The 7,450-nt window shown below is 38.6% G+C and overlaps 1 long non-coding RNA gene across 3 annotated transcripts; it reads right to left on the bottom strand.

Moving 5' to 3' along the window:
* Positions 1 to 306: 306 nt before the first annotated feature.
* On the bottom strand, positions 307 to 5,752 carry LOC129350613 (uncharacterized). 3 transcript variants are annotated; one of them, XR_008604074.1, is made up of 6 exons: positions 4,475 to 5,750; positions 3,352 to 3,411; positions 2,214 to 3,066; positions 1,714 to 1,804; positions 1,403 to 1,492; positions 307 to 570 (listed from the first exon to the last, which is right to left on the bottom strand). It is a non-coding gene; the product is annotated as an uncharacterized LOC129350613 (long non-coding RNA). The 3 variants fall into 3 exon arrangements; XR_008604075.1 differs by having other exon boundaries at positions 1,403 to 1,804; positions 2,960 to 3,071; positions 4,475 to 5,752; XR_008604073.1 differs by having other exon boundaries at positions 1,403 to 1,804; positions 2,214 to 3,071; positions 4,475 to 5,749.
* Positions 5,753 to 7,450: the final 1,698 nt, after the last annotated feature.

Consider the following 7,450-nt stretch of genomic DNA (forward strand, 5'->3'; position numbering starts at 1 on the left):
TTTTACAATTACATGTATTCCACAAGCCACTTTATGCTGATGTCACTTATAGTGTAGTAATACTGTATTTATTCATTTTTCATTCTTGTATATATTCTTGTTATTATAATTATTATCTTTACTGTAGCAAACTGTAGTTAGTGCTGCTCTGAAAGATTTTTGCTGCTCTAACACTGGAAATTTCCCCTAACCTGGGGAGTAATAAAGGACTGTTGTATATCTATGTGCAAGAACTGATACCTCATCTTCCTGTATATAGTCTTCTACATGGTATTTAAAAAAATCTGCGCATATATCCCTCTGGGCTGGAAACTGATTATAGTTTACTGCTACGGTGTATGGCTCTGGCATTAAATATACTACATATATAGCTGGTGGTAAATTCAAAAATATGTAGACGAGCAAATCAAGTATAGTGAGGGTGATGCAGAGTAGATTGATGGAAATGGGCAGCTGGAAGCAGTGGGCTGGAGGAAGGTCAGCAGCAGCAGCATCCCACAGATGGAGATTAGGCCAGTTGGTGGGAGAACCACCACAGATCTGAAGCATCCAGCTCTGGGATCAGGGACACTCGGAGAAAGGACACAGGGAGAAACAGAGTGAGTGTAATGCAATAATGGTATATATACTGTATATTAAATATAATGGTAGATAGAGAAGGGCTCAGTGCATCCAGAGAGGTCCTCCAGCAGCCTAGGCCTGTAGCAGCAGAACTAGGGGCAGAACTGAGGGACGTCCAAGAGGAAGACTCCAGCTGACCCCCTCAGGGTCCCCCAGTCAGTCCTAACTATAAGATTTGTCAAAAAGGAAGGTTTTAAGCCTGGTCTTAAAATTAGAGAGGGTGTCCGCCTCCGGAACCCAAACTGGGAGCTGGTTCCACAGGAGAGGAGCTGATAACTGAAGGCTCCGCCTCACATTCTACTTTTAGAGAGAAGTTACAGGTCGCTTCTCCGAGTAAGCCTGCAGTCTGAGAGCGAAGAGTTCTGCTAGGATAATATGGTACTATCAGGTCTTTAAGATACGATGGAGATTGGTTGTTAAGAGCTTTATATGTCAGAAGAAGGATTTTGAATTCTATTCTACATTTCACAGGAAGCCAATGAAGAGAAACCAGCATAGGAGAAATATGATCTCTCTTGCTAACTATCGTCAGTACTCTGGCTGCAGCCCTACACTGCACTACACCAACACCGATTTAGCAAGTCTGAGTTCTGAACCGTGGCTTTGGTACCAATAAGCCGGTTTTGTGTAATAGCCTAAAACTGCCTCAGATTGTTGACTGTGGTCATAAAGACTTATTTACTGAGCATTGAGAAACCTGCTTCTTGGAAAAAAAGAAAAGCATATGAATAACATAAAATGATATGACATAGAATAACAATTATAAATACAGTGATGTTACTTTGAACAGGTGAATGATCAGGGAGCCTCTGTCACTCAGGTTGTCTACAATCTGGAAGTTACTGATGTAACGATGCACTGAATTGGACAGCTGGACACACACATAAACAGAGTCAGCTGTTAGCTAGTTAGCAACGCCGCCGCCCTAAACATGCGATCATTCATGTCTCATCCATTAGAAGGTCATTATCATGATGTAGTAAACTTTTTACAAACTTTTATTTAAAATACTACATTCATTTTAAAGACACTTAAATACACCATTGACACAAGCTTTCAGATTTTTCTGCACTAGCACTAGAAGGTGATTACCATCTCCAGGTCAGAGTTTTCTGGGGTGAATCCAGTTGGTAGACTGATATCAAGAACCACCATCCTGACGTCTCCGGGTCCTAGAGCCCTGCTGTGAATGAGAAAAAGAACAGCGCTGACAAAGGGCACGATGACTATAGGACTATAATCAGCTGCTGTCACATTGTTCATGTAAAGGCATAACGTACAATCAGTCACTGATCAGATTAAAGTCTTTGAGCATGTGAGCAGCAGCATTTTAAAATGAGTCTGAAAGAAAAACCAGAGGAATCAGTCTTTACTGAGGCACACCAAGAATCCATGAAGAACTACCTGCAGCAGCAGACTAACAGATGTACCTGCAGCAGCAGACCAACAGATGTTCTTCCACAGAGCTCTGACATCGTTTGTACTTCAAATGCTATATTTATTGTATTATGAACTCTTATCATGCTCTATTTTTATTGCAAATAACACCAATTTGCACTTTATTGTAAATATTAACAGTTTTTTAAGCTCACCTCTGTAAATACCAGCATTTTAGGCAGATTTGGGATGTCTGTTGCATGCTCATTCGCACAGTGGCCCTCTATCTTCTATGTAACACGTGAGCTCATGCATACCTTGAATCTCCCTAAGGGAATGAATAAAGTACCTATCAGATAATGTACAGAGTGTCAGTCCACAGAGGAACTGGCACAAGATATTTTGAACTACCCAAAGCTGTGAAACTGTGCCCTGCAATTTGTAATAAGGTAGTCGATATTGCTGCCGATCTAACATTTTGCACAGTCGTGTACACGTATAACAACAACAACAACAACTACTTGATCTTGTCTGACTTTTCTACATCTGCTGGAGGCTTTTCTGGTCCGGGACAGCAGCAAAGCATTAATTAATGTACAGCTGTATATATTATATGGTGGGCTAGAGCGTATGTAATAGTGTATTTGATGTAATTATGCTCCAACGTGTTATTTTGATCTTAACAATCATGTATTCATTTGATCTTAACAAAAATAATACGAACAAAAAGTCCCTGAAGATGAGCACACACAGTCCTTGCATTGTGATGTATGCAAAACGTATGTATTTTAAGAGATTGTACGCGAGTGTTTTATAAATTCAATTTACTAAATTTACTCAGGTCAGCAGTCAAAATGCTTTGTTTTTTTTTTTTTTTTGTTAAAGTGCATTTGCTTTAATTTGTCACCCGTCTGAAGGACGTCGTGTAAAATATGTGATATAGTGTGAGAATTTGATCTACCGCTGGATCCTTCAAAAGTGACGTCGAGATCAAAGTGCTTGCGGGGCATTTTCTCTTCCACCTCATGCAGCTGATTGTAATAGGTCACAACCCGTGGTCGTCTTTCCCTGTACTGGAAAGAAAACCACATGTAAGAGGCACAGAGGAGAAAACAACAAACAAACATAAGAGGAAAAGCAGACAGTAGCGTATAAGTATTGTACTCATAAACAAAGCCCTTAGCGGCAAGGTCTTTGTGATATTTCTGAAATACATTTAGAATGGATTGTTGCGGTTTCAGCACGCCATGAAAGTGAGACTCGAATGAGGTCAGTCTTGGTTAGTAACCCCATACTCCATTCATGTCATTCTACAACATTCTACAAGTCCATTCTTATGTATCGTGATAATACCTCTAGTATTCCTTGTCCATTTCCTCGAGCCTCTACTTCCAAATCAAGATTAGCAGGCAACTGCGAACAGAGAAGAAGATTGTCTGTGAAATGCTGTGCATTATTATGTAATTAAATTGGAGATATTAATTGATAAAGGAGGTATATTTTCTGCTCTATGTTTCACTGATAATGTTTGCATTGCTAGTTCTCAAATGGTTGTTGTAGGAGTTTCTTTTTTTTTTTTGGTTTGTTTGTGTTTGTTGTAGGAGTTTCAGGCACCCCATAAGTAAAATAATTTTTGATCAAGTTTATGTTTCAAAAGCAGGATTAGATGTGGAACATTGTATGTGATTCTTGTAGGAACACTTTTGAGTGTGATGGGAAGAGGCCTTGTTTGTCAATTAAATAGTGGTATTAATTGTACTGCAGATTAGTTGTTTGTAGAAAAGAACAAAATTAGTTTAGTGTTTGAAATTAGGTAATGATGTTAAATGGTTAGATTGTGGAAAGTTTTAATATGAAAGACAGTTTTAGTGGTAATGACATAAAAGTATAGGAAAATCTTTTTGAGTTTGTTGTGTGGTATGAAGTCTGTGTTGCAGTGGTGTTGTTTTTCATAGTCCATGTTTAGAGTATGAAATTGTAAGTGTGCCAGTTACACTTTTATTTATGCCAAAAATGATAAAGTTATGTGAAGGGATTTTATTGGGTTATGGTAGAGATTGTGTGCATGTTATCAGAGGGATGCAATTGTGTGCAAATAGAACATATTCATACAAATGGTTTACAGGTATTATATGTTTGCAATATATATAGTGCTTATGAAATTTGTTTGGATGTTAGTTAGCGGTTGTTGTTTCTAATAAATTGTTTGTGGCAATCATGAATAATATGATAGTAAGTGTGGTTGGGTAGTAGATAAAGTTGTTATTCAGATTTGTAGGATTGCTGTCACATGAATTTGGTAGGAAATGTTTGGTGCAGTACATTTTTGTTTCTATGTGTATAAATGATTGTGTTAGTTTGGTTTTACCATCTGTTTTGTGGTTTAAATTGTTTTTATTGAATGTAAGTAATGGTATTTTGATTTAAAGAAGGAGACCTGATCAGTATTTTTATAGATTTCTCACATTTAGTTTACCATAGAGTTTCCATTGAAGAATTTGTCGGTCTGAGTTGAGTTGAGTTGAGTTGAGTTGAGTGAACACGGCAGCCAGACTTTCCAGGTTAATGATGTTTATTGTTGTTGCAGATAACTCTGTGCTGCACTGGTAGACAACTGTGGCTACTTGTGGATAACTGTGGCTAGCTGTGGTTCTGAAACATCACAAACAGGAATACTGAATCAGTAAGACATTCAGCATAAATGTAACCACAATAATAATTATACTATGAAACAGTAACACAAATGCACATAAACACAATAACGAAGGGCAAAATATTATGCATGGCTCAGCATTTCAATCACATGACGGTAGCAATGTAGCCAAACCCGCTCGGACAGACAACATGGTGGGCTAATTGCTAAGCTAACGTCCGTCCTGTAAAGTGTCGCTAAACGATCAACAAGTAACACTAAACAGTGCATAATCATGCTCTACTGGTGGAACACATGACCACTCACCTTCATCATTTACACACAGCAGGTTAAGGAAGAAAAAAATGCAACATGCATCCAGTTCAGACATGTGCACAGGAGAGAACTAGCTAACAACTGTGCTGCAACATGGAGAAAAGCTACGTCACACACGAGGTGCGTTCAAGGACATTACGTAAAAAAACACAAACATCCGATTAGCTCAACAAGGGAGGAAATACAACTATAACGCAACCCATACAACATCATGATCAAAATATGAGGGCTTTCTAACAACACTGTATGACATATTTCAACTACTTGACAAATTATGACAAACTTCTAACATGAAATTTCTATTTGTGCTTATGTACACGTTTTACTCACAGACAAATAGTCTCCAAGGTAGCTTAGCTTAGCACAAAGACTGGAAACAGGTTAGAACTGTTAGCCTAGTTTAGCAAAGACTGGAAACAGGTGGGAACTGTTAGCTTAGCTTTGCACAAAGGCTGGAAACAGGTTAGAACTGTTAGCCTAGTTTAGCAAAGACTGGAAATAGGTGGGAACTGTTAGCTTACCTTCGCACAAAGGCTGGCAACAGGTGGGAACTGTTAGCCTAGGTTAGCAGAAAGACACAACAGGTTTGAACTGTTAGCCTAGGTTAGCAGAAAGACAAAACAGGTTAGAACTGTTAGCCTAGCTTAGCATAAAGACTGGAAACAGAGGAAAACAGCTATCCTAGCTTAGCATAAAGACTGGAAAGAGGTTAGAACTGTTAGCCTAGCTTAGCATAAAGACTGGAAACAGAGGACCACGTTACCCATGAGCCTCTTCTCCTGGCTGCCTAAGACCCACGTTAAACATGACCCTCTGCTCATGGCTGATTCAGAACCATGTTACCCATGATTCTCTGCTCCTGGCTGTCTAAGAACCACGTTACCAATGAGCCTCTGCTCCTGGCTGCCGCAGAACCACGTTACCCATGAGCCTCTGCTCCTGGCTGCCTCAGAACCACGTTACCCATGAGCCTCTACTATGATAATAATATGAGACAAAAAATGAACTGAATAATAAAATAGCCATAAAAACATGCAAAATGACCCCTAAAGTCACTAAAGTAACAATACGAGACCAAAAATGAACAAACTGAACCAAAATAGCCATAAAAACGTGCAAAATGACCACTAAAGTCGCTAAAGTAACAATATGAGGCACAAAATGACCAAACTGAAGCAAAAATATTCAGAGAGATAAGAAATGACTACTAAAGTCACTAAATTAAACGAGACAAAAAAATGACCAAAATGACACCAAAATATCAATATAAAGATGAAAAATGAGCACTAAAGTCATTAATGTCCAGCTGTAATATTCTATGTAATATTCTGCAGTATTTCAGTTGGAGTGTCCATCATTTACTGCAGTATTTTACATGTAGTATTCAGTATTTATTGCAGTATTTAACCTATAGTGTCCATCATTTACTGCAGTATTTATCTGGAGTACAGTATATAGAGATGTTGTGGTCCAAACTCCAACCAGCTGGCGGCGCTAAGGAGGCACACTTCACTGTTTACCAACCGATAAAATAATGAAAGAAGAAGAGCCGCGGACGCAAAGAATCTTGGGAAATTAAAAGTCAAGCACTAAACTGGAAATAAATGGTTGTGTGGTTGTTTGTTGTTTGTTGTTCAGGACAGTTTTCATGTTTGCTTGAGGACAAAACTTGGAGACAGTTGTGTGATGAAGATAAAACCATGACAGAGAATCACGGAGGAGAGCTACTAAAGCTGTTTAAACTGTGGGTGTTAAATGGACTGATGATGTCACACTCCCTGTGTCTGGGGACTGCGCCTGCTAGTCGGTGATTGCTGAGAGAGCAGTTCATGAATGAAAGGCTGGATTCTGCTCCAAATACACTTTTACATGAATGCTTCCTCTCACATTCTGCCTTTAAAGTCAACTTATTGTTACAGAGAGATGGAAAACACTTCAAATGTGGCACAAAACAAACCAGACTCAAGCAAAAATAACCAGAAAAAGACTTTTAAAAATCACCACTTAGGTCACGTAATGAACAGTATGAGACCAAAAAAAATGACCAAAAACAAGCATAAAATGCTGCAAAATGACCCATAAAGTCAAGCAAAGCAAAAACAGCCATCAAAAGATGAAAAATGACCAGTAAACTCACTAAATTAACATTGAGACAAATAAATGACCAAAATCAGCCTGTTCTGTCCTCGCTAAGTGTTGTCCCCATGAACGTTTACTCAGCTATACAGACAGCTAAACACTCTCCTCATCAAACTCCAAGGAACAGGCCATGTGTTGAGTTGGCTAGTTTAATCAGAATAAAGTGTGAAACTACGTACAAAAACAGAGATAAACAAAACATTGCATCAGTATAACGCATATAAACAGACTGTGTTCACAAAACACCAAAATAATATTTCTTAATGAATCTGCAAACAAACATCTCCTACAAACATACTGATTAAGAGGCATATACAATCCAAAGCATCACAAAGAACGTGGCCT

This window comes from Amphiprion ocellaris, chromosome 15 (assembly GCF_022539595.1).
Source record: "Amphiprion ocellaris isolate individual 3 ecotype Okinawa chromosome 15, ASM2253959v1, whole genome shotgun sequence".
Lineage (NCBI taxonomy): Eukaryota > Metazoa > Chordata > Actinopteri > Pomacentridae > Amphiprion > Amphiprion ocellaris.